The sequence below is a fragment of the Bufo gargarizans genome, chromosome 1, assembly GCF_014858855.1.
Source record: "Bufo gargarizans isolate SCDJY-AF-19 chromosome 1, ASM1485885v1, whole genome shotgun sequence".
Taxonomy (NCBI): domain Eukaryota; kingdom Metazoa; phylum Chordata; class Amphibia; order Anura; family Bufonidae; genus Bufo; species Bufo gargarizans.
The window spans coordinates 377,510,389-377,526,835 of record NC_058080.1 but is presented as its reverse complement, the minus strand read 5'-3'; the positions used below and the strand labels follow the sequence as shown (position 1 = coordinate 377,526,835).

The following is a 16,447-nucleotide window of genomic DNA, read 5'->3' as shown; positions in this document are numbered from 1 at the left end:
TGAAGTATAGACTGGAGGTCTGCGGAACACGTGACTTCATGAAAGGAGAGGTGTGTGTGTGCCTTTAAACAAGGGCCTGTGAAGCATTCCAGCTGCCAAACGATCTACCATGAGATAACGTGACAGTCTGGGATATTAACATGATGGGTTATATTATTGTTAACAGATGTTAATGCCTTTAACCAGACATTTCCAGTCCCATTTCTGTAAGAAAACAGCTCAAAAAATTTTTATATTTAGCTAGTCCTTTTTTAATAACAAAAGGCTAGGCATTTTATTTTTGTGGGTGGTTTATTTCCACTGAATACGGCTACTTTCATATATACGTTTTGGTTTCAGGGTTTGGGATCCGGCAGAGGATCTCAAAACCTGACCAAAACGGTTCCGTTTTGATTACACATCAGGATGCATCTGTTCTAGTAGGATGCGGTGGTGTGAAATCCAAACGGAACAAACCAGATCCGTCACTAAATACACTGAAAGTCAATGGGTGACGGATCTCTTTTCATTCAGACTGCATGGGGACAAAATGGACCTGTTTTGTCCCAATTTTGAGATCCTCTGCCGGATCTCAAAATCGGAATGCCTAATATTCGGAATACCTAATATTGATCAAGCACTACAGGAACCTCAGAAAAGAGGCAACTAGTAGCCAGCTGAGAATTCCTTTGTTCCTCTGTACAGAATACTTGTAGAGAAGTAGGAGGGCTGTGACTTCTAACAGCTAACTAGATCAGGGGTCAGCAGTCAACAACTGGCACACAGATGCCTGGAGCTGTCAGTAGATGAGTTTAATATCTGCTCTACCCACAGCTTTAGCAGTTAGTAGACCCCACAACCCAGTAAAGGTATAGGCTATATGCAGAATACCCTTCTAATTCTTCTTTATCAGTGCCATATGACAGGTCGTCATACTGCCCCCACAACACTGGCAGTTATTCCCCCAAGTACCAGTCACAGTGCCTCCAGCTATTGAGGAAGTAGTTGTATAATTATATAACTTTTAGTGGTTAAAATGATAATTACATATTTCCATACACTAGTGATATTCTACTGGCATACTTATGCAAGCATAATATAAAATAAGGAAATATTACTTGGCAGTTAGATGTAGTCAGTTTCTTAACAGTGCCACATGACACCCCTATAACTGCCAGCTACTGTGTTCCTATAAATTTCAGCCACACTGCCCACATAACACTGTGAGCTATTGTGCCCCTATTGGTACAAGCTAAAATAGTCCCATACCACTGCTGACTAGTAATACTAGCCACAACGTCCCATATCTGAGACCTGCTCACCTGAAGTGAAGGGAAAGCAGTCGTGCATGTGTGTCACTACTAAGTCCCATGGCAGTGAATGGAGAACAAGCTGTGGTGTGCTCTTTCACTTTGTGGCAGGGGCGGACTGGGAACTTGAAGTAACCTAAAAGTGGCCCTACCGTATGTTGTAGGCGAGTCCGAATTGACAGAAGTAAGCAGGGACAACAAACACAAAATACCGCCCCTGCAGAACTACATAACACAGTGCAGCACAAAATACCACCACCATCGTTGCGGTATTCAAGTGTATCAAAGTCCTGAGGATGGTGAAGCAGTTGAATTCAGGAGGGCACCTTCAGCTGCTGGCCAGGTGCATATGATCCTGATGTTCCTACATTAATGCTGAGAGTATCAGATCATTATGTACCTGGCCGATAGCCGTGAGATGGGCTCGGGCGGCCTCCCGGGCATTGGCCCACCAAGAAATTTCCCTGTAGGGTCCATGGCCAGTCCCTTGCTTCATGGGCCCCATTCTGGAAATAGGAGTGTGTCCCAGAGGAGGGATCTGCACCTGACATTCGTGGCATATTCTAGCGAGAATGCCTCTTAAAGTCTATACCAAATTTACTGTATGTACCTTATATATGAAGCTGTGTGAGAGGATTTTTTTTTTTATAACATTTTGTTTCATCTTTGTGGAGGCAAAAAAACTGCTGTTCTGACATTGAATAGATTGGGGGACAAAAGTGTTTTTGTCATTGAATGTTTTTAAACTATTTTTTTTTATGTTTTCCAGTCCCAGTGGAGGACAAGATCATGTTAGGTTCTGATTTCTAATACAGTACACCGCAATACTTCCGTATTTCAGTGTATTATGGTTGTCTGCATAACACTCGCTGCCATCTGCCTTTGTCAGGACTTAAAAGGTGTACAAAGATTGTAGACCCAGAGGCCTTCATTAGGGTCAAGGCTCCTACAGTGGCCCACTGTGAACACAATGGGGGTGTCACAAACTGTGGCAAACTCCTTAGATGCTGCAGTTCTTACTGAAGGCAGCATCTAAAGCATTAAACACCCAGGGACAGCATTATCTCTGATCCCTGGCATTGAGCAGGGTTTCATTTGTATGTTACAACCAGTAAAACCAATATTAAAATGTAAAGGGGTTGTGCAGCCAGTACATATTGATGTCCAATCCTCAGGGCAGGTCATCAATATCTGATTGATGGGGGTCTGACTCCCGGCACCCCCATCGATCAGTTGTTTAAAGAGAAGGCGGTGCTTGTACGAACACTGCTTCCTCTTCAAGATTACACTATGCATGGTCTAGCTTCTTCACACAATCTAAATAATGGCACTGACAAGAGCAAACCCACCATGAGACTATCCCCTGATCTACAGCTCAACCCACTAATCTAGGGCTCAGCTCAAAATCATTCGGCACATGTTCCATCTGTAATCCTTGCAGACTCATCAGGGGACACAACTAGATTCAAACGGCAGTGTTATCCACCTGAGGTCTGGAGTGTGTATGGCACCAGTGCACGATGGGTCTCCCATGTGGTTTCATATACCATAGTTCCCACCTCCTGAGTGCAAGTCAGAGGAGGAGTGTTAGGTGCTGTTGTATCATGATGTGCTGGGTTAGAGTCGGGGAACCAAGGAGGGGTTACAGATCTGTATCATTCGGACTCCGGGTCTTCAATGAGACCCGATCACAGATCTCAGCTCACCCAGAAAGCAGGAGTATTATGGCGTGCTTGTAAACTTATTTTTGGCATGATTCAGTGTTCACAATTATTATCATAGGGCAAGTAATCAACCTGAGCAAGTTCAGTTCTCAATGTTGGAACTCAAAAGGGCATTTCAAGAAAGGGGATAAGTAAAGTAACTGAGTATATTCTTAGGGTATTGAAAATGCTCAAAAATATTAAGAGGTCTAGAATACATCTGTAGTTGCATTGTGCAGGGACCATATAAACGCAATGTTACATACCCGGCTTACCTGATGTTTTGATGCAGATAAGCTGGTATTTAAATGGAGTTCTCAACCATTTGGTACTAAAGGCCCATTTACACATGCTCAATTATCGGGAAGGAGGCCTGCAGCAATCTCCTCCACAGTATGGAGAGGAGAGACCACTAATGTTATCGCTTATTTACATACAGAATCACCTCTTGCGAGCAGCAGAATAAAAGATCCAATTAAATGCTCGGGTAAGTGGAGGCACATTTACACCGGCAGGTTATTGCTAATGAGCGTTACTTCAAACGCTTGTCAGCGATGATCTGCCCAAAGTTCGGGCATAAATATGCTGTCTACACCTGGTAGGTCTTCATATATAAGACCTAATGCACACTGCTCTGTAAATCTTCACAACAGTCCCTATGAGCTTAAATGATGCGTAAATGTGTCATTTTATTTCCAAAAGATTCAGCTAAACTGCGGGTTCGGCCAACAATCTGATGTGTGTAGATAGCTTCTGACTCTCCCCCCCCGACAGATGATGTCGGGGGAGACAAGGATCAGGCTAAATGAATATTTTCTCCCAATCCTTTTGTTCTCTGGGAACTGTCTGGCAATGGTTTTCTCCACTCTCCCCATAGCATACAGAGCTTAATGCATATGTGTATGGGGAGGCCGGCAGCTATTGAATGTGTAGCTTTAGTTCTGCCTGATGATGTGTCTTGCTTATGATAATGGCTCAAACATCTGGCTGCGGAGAGCATATCGGTAAATGTAGAATTTTACAAACACAGGCTTAAATTGTGAAGTTCCATCCACAAAAATAATATTTATAATCTCAGATAAATAATTACTTAAACCGCATAGACAAACATTGAAGGTTTAACAGATAGGAGGATTGCGCTCGGTGTCGCAAGATGCTGTTGTTTTTCTCCTCCTAAATTAAAACATCAATTTTACGTAATGTCGGAAAGATTCGATGTGAACAGCTGCTGAAAAGGCAACACCCGAAAATAAAACTGACACAGCAGAAGTGTACTAACTAGAAGACACAAAATATAAGCTCATATCATCCCATGACATGAAGTTTACTATATGAAGCTTCAAATCCTAACCTTAGCATAGCATCGGCCAGGAGCCTAGTGTGGGTGGTCAGACTAACTGGCTTACAGGCATTCATTACCAGATAGTATTCAAGTTTACAGTTCTTGCCGTTGTTAAGTTTCCTATGTAACTTCTTGTAAGATTATTTTTAAAGGTTCCGTCTGCACTGGTATTCTTTAAAGCTAGCCCCCCAGGGACAAGACTGAGTGAATCATGCAGACAGTGTCTATAGTGCTGTCCTATAAAGCCACGACCCATAGGCTTCCATGGCTTTTGATCTTTATAGCTCATTTCCTTCAAGTTTGCAGAAGGCTTAAAAGGGTTTTATAAGATTTTTTCACTGATGACCTATCCTCTAGATAGGTCATCAGTATCTGATCGGTGGGTGTCCGACAGCCGGGACCCCTGCCAATCAGCTGTTTTGAGAAGACAGGGGTCTTGTGTGAGTACTGCGGCCTTCTCGCAGCTTACCAAGCACAGCGCCGTACATTGCATAGCGACTGTGCTTGGCATCGCTCTGTTCCATTCACTTCTATGGGTCTGAGCTGTTCCTAGGCTACGTGATCGATGAACATGTCATCACTGGCCTAGGAAAAGTAGAGAGAAGCTGCGGTGTTCAAAGGAGCCTTATCAAACAGCTGATCAGCAGGGGTCCCGGGTGTGGGACCCTCACCGATCACATACTGATGACCTATCCAGAGGATAGCTAATCAGTAGTGTTCAGCTAACTTGCGACTTGCTGGCCATAGATTTCTATTATGACGGCATGCAATACGGAATGCCTGGTTCCGTGGTGCATGCCATCATAAAATTCCGTTATGGTCTGTAGTAACGCCATTACGCAATACTTAGATAACCCAAACTTGCAAATCGCAAGTTCGCTAAAAAAAAATCTTGGAAAACCCCTTTAAGCAAGAAAATTGCTGCTGTTTAGGATGTAAGTCTTATTCATACATAATTTTTGGCCTGAAAAACTACGGCAGTTTTTGTAATGTTACAAGCTTTTTTGAAGTTTTTCTTGCATTTTTATGGCATATTTTACACATAGTATTTTTTAGTTCATGCCTTTTGGTGTCTTTTTTGTGTTTTTACAGAGGAAACAATGTAACACCCCTACCCCTTTGATGTCACTTCATCTGTAAATCTCTATAAAAACAACACCATTGTAAAAAAAATTGTAAAAAGAAACTGACATGCATTCCCCCCCCCCAAAACAATGGATGTTTATGACACAAAAATGCCAGAAAGGAGCCAAAATGCCATGCACCCATAGACAAAGTTAAAAGCCACAAAAAATGCAGGTTTGTACTACATTTCGTAAATTTCCACAATCTCGCGTATAACATCTGGTGGCAAAGTTATCTGTAATAAAAGAAAAACCCTAAGAACAATGCCGCTTAAAAGAAAAACTACGAAAATCAGCAAAAGAAAATGTGTGAAACCGGTCTAAAGCAAATGGGAAAAAAGTTCATATACTGTACACCATAAATTTTATGGCACTCCTACAGGTCCCCACATTTACCAAAGCTTACTTCACATTATTCTGTTCTGGGTTGATAGCTTCTTGAGACAGTTGTACTGAAGTTCAACACATGCCACCAGCACTTCTACAGACTGGTAGGCACCACACTGTACTACACTGTAGTGCCAATATTCAAAAAAGGTAAAAAAAAACAGAGCCCGGAAACTTTAGGCCGGTAAGTTTAACATCTGTCGTGGGTAAACTGTATGAAGGTTTTCTAAGAGATGCTATCTTGGAGCACCTCAATGAAAACAAGCAAATAACGCCATATCAGCATGGCTTCATCAGGGATCGGTCATGTCAAACTAATTTAATCAGTTTCTATGAGGAGGTAAGTTCTAGACTTGACAGCGGCGAATCAATGGATGTCGTATTTCTGGACTTCTCCAAAGCATTTGACACTGTACCACATAAAAGGTTAGTATATAAAATGAGAATGCTCGGACTGGGAGAAAACGTCTGTATGTGGGTAAGTAACTGGCTCAATGATATAAAACAGAGGGTGGTTATTAATGGTAAATACTCAGATTGGGTCACTGTCACTAGTGGAGTACCTCAGGGGTCAGTATTGGGCCCTATTCTCTTCAATATATTTATTAGTGATCTTGTAGAAGGTTTGCATACTAGAATATACATTTTTGCAGATGACACTAAACTGTGTAAGGTAATTTACACTGAAGAGGACAGTAAACTGCTACAGAGGGATCTGGATAGATTGGAGGCTTGGGCAGATAAGTGGCAGATGAGGTTTAACACTGAAAAATGTAAGGTTATGCGCATGGGAAGGAATAATGCAAGTCACCCGTACATACTAAATGGTAAAACACTGGGTAACACTGACATGGAAAAGGACCTAGGAATTTTAATAAACAGCAAACTAAGCTGCAAAAAACAGTGTCAGGCAGCTGCTGCCAAGGCCAATAAGATAATGGGTTGCATCAAAAGGGGCATAGATGCCCGTGATGAGAACATTGTCCTACAACTTTTAAATCACTAGTCAGACCACACATGGAGTACTGTGTACAGTTCTGGGCTCCAGTGAACAAAGCAGACATAGCAGAGCTGGAGATGGTCCAGAGGAGGGCATCTAAAGCAATAATTGGAATGGGGCAACTACAGTACCCTGAAAGATTATCAAAATTAGGGTTATTCACTTTAGAAAAAAAGACGATTGAGGGGAGATCTAATAACTATGTATAAATATATCAGGGGTCAGTACAGAGATCTCTTCCATCATCTATTCATCCCCAGGACTGTGACTGTGACGAGGGGACATCCTCTGCGTCTGGAGGAAAGAAGGTTTGTACACAAACATAGAAGAGGATTCTTTACGGTAAGAGCAGTGAGACTATGGAACTCTCTGCCTGAGGAGGTGGTGATGGTGAGTACAATAAAGGAATTCAAGAGGGGCCTGGATGTATTTCTGGAGCGTAATAATATTACAGGCTATATCTACTAGAGAGGGGTTGGTGATCCAGGGATTTATTCTGATTGCCTTATTGGAGTCGGGAAGGAATTTTTTATTCCCCTAAAGTGAGGAAAATTGGCTTCTACCTCACAGGGGTTTTTTGCTTTCCTCTGGATCAACTTGCAGAATGACAGGCCGAACTGGATGGACAAATGTCTTTATTCGGCCATATATACTATGTTACTATGTCTGCTCTGGAGCTAGGAGATCCACCATAGCCTGTTGCTGACTACGGGGGTCTATTGCTATCTCTTGGCAACCATTTTAACTTATAAACCAATGTAACTTTAATCATATACATTTATGTATATTTTACTGTTATCATACTCTTTTTAAGCTCACAAATAAAAATAGGAACAAAAAAAAATCACAGAATACAGAAAAAAATTACTACAAAACTTCCTGTTGGGCACTTTTCCTAAAAGTTAGAGTTTTTGAGCAAAACAGTTCCCGCCAAACACTGCCTTGAAATGGGCCAAGCTGGACTTTGGTTTGATGGAGCATGAAAAGAAATGAATGGAAGTGTACAGGTCGTGGATTCAGCTTATTTGCATCTCACAAATATAGGACGAGGAATGCTTCTGTAACATCTTGTATCAATTCAAGATTAAGGGATGAGAGACAGACGATGAAAGCAAAGACATTGATGAGGTCGGATCTGTCTTTCTCCTTCAGTAATGTAGATTAACTTGATTACAAAAGCAAAAAATACAAAAAAGAGTAATGAACAAGAAAATTCTCCTAAACAGACATCATGGGACACTATAATGAAGCTCTTGGCACGTCAACAAGATGGATGTCCCAAAGTAATCTTCATGCTTGCATGTTATCAGGGCAGTTTACACAGAGACGGGCCAAGCGCACGGCGCTTAGTGTTTCTAGTGTTTTGTGTTTTTTGCAGTCAGTGGCAGGGGTGTTGCTAGGGTCTGAAAACATCTGGGGCACAAGCCCACTGTGTTGAAAGTGGACATTGAAAGCATGCTGCGCGGGCATGAGTTCAGTCACTTAGTTGCGCAGTTCCGTCCTGCGGTGTGTGATCCCGCAAGACCCGTGACCTCCACACGCCGCAGGACGGGATTGCGCACCGAAGTGACTGAACTCATGCCCGCGCAGCCCGCCAGTAGCAGATCAGCGGAACAAGTACAAGGGGGGGGGGTGATCTGTGGTGGGTTGCCCAGGTCCAATGAATATTAAAGGGCCCTGGAATAGCCAAATAAAAAAAAAAAATGCTACCAGCATAACATTCTGGGCACTGGACAAAACATCCGGGCCTCAAGCCCCGAATGTTTTGACCTAACGACGCCCCTGGTCAGTGGCATTTGAAGCTTGCCCGGAGGTGGGGGATTTTAGGGTACGTCCACATGCTCAGCTTTGAAGCCAAAACCAGAAGTGAGTTCAACACAGAGAAGAAGTTGCATCTGTCCTGTATACTTTCTCTCCTTTTATGATCCAATCCTGATTTTGGCTTCCAAAACTGCAGGCAGAAACCTGACCGTGTGGCCGTACCCTTACAGGATTTTGCTCCCATTAAGGGCTGTTTCACATGAGCGAGCCCATTGCGGGAATCAGGCTCGGTGTGTGAGTGTGATTCTCCAGACTTGCAGGAGAGCAGTGTATTATCATGATTTATGATGCCATGTGTCTCTATGTGCTTGATCTTACTTATACAGGGTCATAGTGACAGCTTTAGGTCACTAGCAGCTGAATATTAGTTACATAGTTCTTAGGCTTGCAAAAATTCATGTGCTTCCGGCCAAAAGAAACCCATTCAGATGTATAGAACTAATTTTCAGTAGCAGAAACTTTCTGCAACAAAATCTCCCAAGTGTGAAGGCCACCTTACAGAACTTACCGTCTCAAGAAGCATTACTTCTAGGAGACAATAGTCCCATAATATGATCACATCTGGTGGCATTAGAGGTAGAGCTTGTTAAAGGGAGTCTGTCAGCAGATTTACCCCTTTTTAACAGTTGCCATACCGCTGTAGCCGCAAAACAGATGATTAACACAGTACCTTTATATGCTTTGGTGGACTTTTAAATATGCCAAAAACGAACTTTGATGAGGGCTCGCAAGTGCCCAGGGCGGAGTCCACCGGGTTGGAGCCCAGGCAGCTCTGCCTCTTCGGCTCTTATCCCCGCCCAGCCTCCTCCTCTGCCCGCCTATCTGTTGTCTCTCCCCCTCAGCGAGATCCCGCGCCGACGCGATGACTTCCTTAAGTCGGGGCATGCGCATTAGCTACTGCGATGCCGTGTCAGCAATGGGCATGGCAGTGCGCATGCCCCGGCCAAGGAAGTTATCGCATCGGCGCGGGATCTCGCTGAGGGGGAGAGACAACAGATAGGTGAGCAGAGGAGGAGGCTGGGCGGGGATAAGAGCCGAAGAGGCAGAGCTGCCTGGGCTCCAACCCGGTGGACTCCGCCCTGGGCACTTGCGAGCCCTCATCAAAGTTCGTTTTTGGCATATTTAAAAGTCCACCAAAGCATATAAAGGTACTGTGTTAATCATCTGTTTTGCGGCTACAGCGGTATGGCAACTGTTAAAAAGGGGTAAATCTGCTGACAGACTCCCTTTAAGAGCTCATTTGCAACCCTTCCCTCCCATAATATGATCACTATATGGCGCAGTAAATGTCCACAGATGACACACCTTGGTGCTGCCTTTTTGCATACTGCTATGCCATGTGCATGAGGCCTTAAGCCTGTTTCACACTTGCGTTGTTAATTCCGGTATTGAGATCCGCCAGAGGATCTCAATTTCCGGAATTAAACGGATCAGTTTTGATTTTGCGCATCAGGATGCATCCGTTTCGTTAGGATGCAGATGTGTGAAATCAAAACAGAAAAGAAAAACGGATCCATCACTAAATACATTGAAAGTCAATGGTTGACAGATCAGTTTTTTTGGGCTCCTCGGATCCGTCAACATTGACTTACATTGTTTTTAGAGCCGGGTGCGTTTTTATGGCCAGACACAAAAAAACGCAGCTTTCAGCGGTTTTGTGTCCGGTCACAAAACGGAATGCTGCCGGATGGAAGACATCCTGAATGGATCTCTTTCTATTCAGAATGCATGAGGACCAAACGGAAATGTTTTTTTTTTCTGGTATTGACATCCTCTGCCGGATCCCAGTACCGCAAAACAACAACGCAAGTGTGAAAGTAGCCTTAGCGTGTGACTGGGGTGGACTGGTCATGGACCCTACAAGGAAATTTTCCGGTGGGCTGATGCCCAAGCCATCCTTTCTGCCGCTGGCCAGATACATAATGTGATAATTGTATGGCTGTCCCCAGGGGCATGGTGGCCAATGGCTCTATAAATTATTAAGAGACAATTGGAGGAGGACAGAACGTGGCAGCTATTGACGGCCACCACAGAGGGACAGCTTCTGGGGCAGTGCTGCACAGTGGCATTTAGTTCTGCTGGGGCGGTATCTTGTGCTCACTATGGTATTGCTTGTGTTGGCCCTATCTACTTGTGTTGGCACTGCCTACTTGTGTTGCCCTGCCTTCTATGAATTTGGCCCTGCCTACAACATGGGGGCCACATTTAGGCTTTTTGCAGGGCCACTTTAAGTTCCCAGTACGTTCCTAGTGGTGTAAGACCACTTTAAGTGTCACTTTAGCAATAATAGCTCTTACTAACAGAAAGGATCATATTCTCCTTTTTCACAAGTTGTTGTAAAATCTCCAGGTTACTAAGTGCCCAACTGGCAGAAGCACAGATGATGTAATTCACACTCCGTAAAATGAGGGAGCTATGGTCACAAAAAGGCTGGAGTCATCACTAGACGTCTGAGAAGTACATTACTTAAAGAGGACCTTTCATCTGTTAGGAGCAAAATACCTGTACTTGCGAGTATTTTTCCTCCCTGGCTGTGACGCTCTCCGCTGAGATTGGATCGCGGCACAGCCAGGGAGAAGGAGATGTCCATTGGAAAGCCTGGCATCTCCTCCTCCCTGTTCCAATGCTTCGTATATACATACGGAGCGCGACAACTTCAGGAGGGCGCAGCGGAGTGTAGGGGCGCTGTTTAAAAAAAAAACTAAAACGGGTGGCAGCATCAGCAAGTACAGGTTTTTAACTCCTATAAGTAAAACAGATAAAAGGTCCTCTTTAAAAGCCTGCCCCGCTGCAGCAGTGATGTGTCCCCAAGCGGAACATCACTGCTTGCTCATGTGACATTTGGGGACACGTCATCGCTAAAGCCTGTCATTGGCTGCAGCAATACGTGTGACCCTGTCCACGCTGGAAACTTACATGTCGGGACTAACGTGCAGTAGGTTGAATAACCCCTTCACATTAGTGCAGCGGTATTTCTCCTGCCGATTCTCGGCACCCGTATGTTTTGCCCTATAAGATGCACCGGCCCATAAGACGCACCTAGGTTTTAGAGGGGGACAATAAGAAAAAAATATTTTTCATTAGACCTCAGGTCAGACCAGCAACAGGACTCCTAATGTTAAAAGGGGTTGCCCGGGTTCAGAGCTGAATCCGGACATACCCATAATTTCACCCAGACAGCCCCCCTGATGTTAGCATCGGAGCATCTAATGTTTCGATGTGCTCCCTTGCCCTGTGCTAGATCGCACAGGACAAGGGCTCTTTTGTTTACAATAACACACCGCCGGGCGGAGGTTTCCACCCGGCAGTGTGTTCAGTGACGTCACCGGCTCTAATGGGGGTGCTTTAGTGCTGCCCTAGCCGTTTTACTGGCTAGGGCAGCGCTAAAGCTCGCCCATCAGTGCCAGTGACGTCACCGGGCAGCCCCATGGAGAGCCCGGTTTGTCACCGGAACTCCTGAAAATGCCTTTGCCCTGCGCGATTTATCGCAGGGCAAAGGAGAGCATCGGAGCATGAACTGCTCCGGTGCTCAAGTCAGGGGGGCCGCCTGGGTGAAAATAGAGATATGTCCGGGTTCAGCTCTGAACCCAGACAACCCCTTTGATCAGACCTCAGATCACAGCTCCAATCAGATCCCCAATGTTAATAAGACCCCAATAAGACTTCAGATCAGACCCCCAATCAGACCTCAGCTAACACCCAAAAGTGAATGACCCCCAATCAGACCTCAGATATGAGCCCCAATATAAATACGAACCCATTCAAACCTCAGATCAGACCCCAGTCTCAAATCAGCCCCCCATGCCTCTTTTGATCAGCCCCCAGTCTCATATTTGCCCCATGCCTCTGTTGACTAGCCCCAGTCTCATATTAGCCCCCGAGACTCTTTTGATCAGCCCCTTGCCGCTTTGATGAGCCCACATGCGTCTTTTGATCAGCCCCCCTTGCCTCAGATGTGCCCCATGCCTCAGATGACATAAAATAAACAAATCACTTACCTCTCCTGCTCCAGGCACCGCTGCTCCTCACCACCCGTGCTCTTCTTCCTCCTGCTGTCGGCTGTGCTGTGAACAGAGCGCCCTCATGCTGTGCGCAGCCACAGCACAGCCGAGGACAAGAAGTGGTGAGTACAGAGCCTTCACCGCTTCCTGGTGCTCCGGTACTAATGAGGGCTTCCATAATGGCAGCGCTCATTAGAATTCGCCCCATAAGACGCAGGGGCATTTCCCCCCCACTTTGGTGCGAAAAATACGGTATTTGCCATGTTGCGGCTGGTTCTCAGTCAGTCCCCATTATAGTTAATGAGACCGCACGCCAATTGTGTTGTTTCCGGCAATGCTGGATCCAGAGACCTGGCACGCTGTTCCCTGCTGGATCTCCTAAATGCCAGTGTGAAACCACCCAAGATTTATCAACTGAGACTTCTCAAAAAGTCCCAAAAATGTTCTCGCTCTTCCTCCAGTAAAGGGATGGCATATAAAGTGGAGTGACATCTCAAGACAGAAGTGTGCCAGGTTTCATAAATTTACCACAAATGATAGCAGTTCTGCCAAACTGACTTTAACCCGTTAGTGACGGCCCATACTGTGATCACTAATGGTCTTTAGACCTGTCCTGCACCACAGCCTTTTCATGGCAGTGCAGCTATAGCCTCGCATGGGTGTCCCAGGGGAGGCAGATATCTAACTCTCCAGGATTTGCATGGGTTATCCCTAATTGTCAGAGACAATCCTAGCAAATTCTGGTTGAAAAATGGGTGGCCCCTGCTGAGTTTGGGGAGATGGGGCATGCATGCCTCAAATTTATTAATGGCAGCATAGTTAAAAGGGTTTTCTGAAATGTTCTTACTGAAGACCTATCCTCAGGATAGATCATCAGTATCTGATTGAAGGGTGTCTGAAATCCGGGACCCGCAATCAGCTATTTGAGAAGGCAGCGGCGCTCCTTTGAGTTCTGCGGCCTTCTCTCAGATTACCAAGTACATTGTATAGCGGCTGTGCTTGGTATGGCAGCTCAGACCCATTCACTTCAATGGGACTAAGCTGCTGCTAGGTCATGTAACACATTAACGAGTCATTACTCGGCCTAGGAAAAGAGACCCTCACCAATCAGACACTGATTACCTGTCCTGAGCATAGGTCATCAGAAGAAAATCTCAGAAAACCCCTAAGTATGAAAATATGAGGAGCGCCATATAAGTGGCAGAGTAACATAAAATAGCTGGTGCAGCCCAGGGGAGATGTGCATGCCCAGAAAATGCCCTGCAGCACACGCTGGGCACTAATCATACACTCACAAGCCAACTTTCAACTGTTGGCGATAGGTAGCTAGATAGACAAATATGACATAGATATAAAATAAATAGACGGGATAGATGGATAATAGAAAATAGATAAAGTAAGAGATAGATAGAAAGATGGATAATAGAAAATAGATAAAGTAAGAGATAGATAGAAAGATGGATAATAGATAGTAAATCAGCCTGTCTGCCTCTAGCCATGTATCTATGGCCTGTAGTCCCTGTCTCCAGACCTCCCCTCAGTCCGCACTGGCTGTCTGCACAGTCCCCTCAGTACGCACTGGCTGTCTGCACAGTCCCCTCAGTCCCCACCGCACTGTGTCTGCACTGTCCCCTCAGTCCCCACCGCACTGTGTCTGCACAGTTCCCTCAGTCCGCACTGTCTGTCTGCACAGTCCCCACTGTCTGTCTGCACAGTCCCCCTCAGTCCGCACTGTCTGTCTGCACAGTCCTCTCGGTCCGCACTGGCTGTCTGCACAGTCCCCTCAGTCCACACTGGCTGTCTGCACAGTCCCCTCAGTCCGCACTGGCTGTCTGCACAGTCCCCACCGCACTGGCTGTCTACACAGTCCACACTGTCTGTCTGCACAGTCCCCTCAGTCCGCACTGGCTGCCTGCAGAGTCCCCTCAGTCCCCACCGCACTGTCTGTCTGCACAGTCCCCTCGGTCCGCACTGTCTGACCGCACTGTCCCCTCAGTCCACACTGTCTGACCGCACTGTCTGCACAGTCCCCTCAGTCCGCACTGTCTGACCGCACAGTCCCCACTGTCTGACTGCACTGTCCCCTCAGTCTGCACAGTCCCCTCGGTCCGCACTGTCCCTCAGTCCACACTGTCTGCACAGTCCCCTCAGTCCGCACTGTCTGCACAGTCTCCACTGTCTGAATGCACTGTCCCTTCAGTCTGCACTGTCCCCTCAGTCTGCACTGTCCCCTCAGTCTGCACTGTCCCCTCAGTCTGCACAGTTCCCTCAGTCTGCACAGTCCCCTCAGTCTGCACAGTCCCCTCAGTCTGCACAGTCCCCTCAGTCCGCACAGTCCCCAGTCCGCACTGTCTGACCGCACAGTCTGTCTGCACAGTCCCCTCAGTCCGCACTGTCTGTCTGCACAGTCCCCTCAGTCCGCACTGTCTGCACAGTCCCCTCAGTCCGCACTGTCTGCACAGTCCGCACTGTCTGTCTGCACAGTCCCCTCAGTCTGCACAGTCCCCTCAGTCTGCACAGTCCCCTAAGACCGCACAGTCCCCTCAGTCCACACTGTCTGCCTGCACTGTCCCCTCAGTCTGCACAGTCCTCTCGGTCCGCACTGTCTGTCTGCACAGTCCCCTCAGTCCGCACTGTCTGACCGCACTGTCCCCTCAGTCTACACAGTCCCCTCAGTCTGCACTGTCTGTCTGCACAGTCCCCTCAGTCTGCACTGTCCCCTCAGTCTGCACTGTCTGTCTGCACAGTCCCCTCAGTCTGCACAGTCCCCTCAGTCTGCACTGTCCCCTCAGTCCGCACTGTCCCCTCAGTCTGCACTGTCTGTCTGCACAGTCCCCTCAGTCTGCACTGTCTGTCTGCACAGTCCCCTCAGTCTGCACTGTCCCCTCAGTCTGCACTGTCTGTCTGCACAGTCCCCTCAGTCTGCACTGTCTGTCTGCACAGTCCCCTCAGTCTGCACTGTCTGTCTGCACAGTCCCCTCAGTCCACACTGTCTGCACTGTCTGTCTGCACTGTCCCCTCAGTCTGCACTGTCCCCTCAGTCCGCACTGTCCCCTCAGTCTGCACAGTCCCCTCAGTCTGCACAGTCCCCTCAGTCTGCACTGTCCCCTCAGTCTGCACTGTCCCCTCAGTCTGCACTGTCCCCTCAGTCTGCACTGTCTGTCTGCACTGTCCCCTCAGTCTGCACTGTCCCCTCAGTCTGCACTGTCTGTCTGCACAGTCCCCTCAGTCTGCACTGTCTGTCTGCACAGTCCCCTCAGTCCACACTGTCTGCACTGTCTGTCTGCACTGTCCCCTCAGTCTGCACTGTCTGTCTGCACTGTCCCCTCAGTCCGCACTGTCCCCTCAGTCCGCACAGTCTGCACTGTCTGTCTGCACTGTCCCCTCAGTCTGCACTGTCTGTCTGCACTGTCCCCTCAGTCTGCACTGTCCCCTCAGTCCGCACTGTCCCCTCAGTCTGCACTGTCTGTCTGCACTGTCCCCTCAGTCTGCACTCTGTCTGCACTGTCCCCTCAGTCCGCACTGTCCCCTCAGTCTGCACTGTCTGTCTGCACTGTCCCCTCAGTCTGCACTGTCTGTCTGCACTGTCCCCTCAGTCCGCACTGTCCCCTCAGTCTGCACTGTCTGTCTGCACTGTCCCCTCAGTCTGCACTGTCCCCTCAGTCTGCACTGTCTGTCTGCACAGTCCCCTCAGTCCGCACAGTCTGCACTGTCCCCTCAGTCCGCACAGTCTGCACTGTCCCCTCAGTCCGCACTGTCTGCACACTACAGTCCCCTCAG

General features: G+C 47.0%; 1 protein-coding gene across 1 annotated transcript in view; it reads left to right on the top strand.

Annotated features, from left to right (window-relative positions):
- The window catches only part of LOC122931072 (lysophosphatidic acid receptor 1-B-like), a 154,220-nt gene that overhangs the window by 72,164 nt on the left and 65,609 nt on the right, over nt 1–16,447 (top strand). The window lies entirely within an intron of this gene.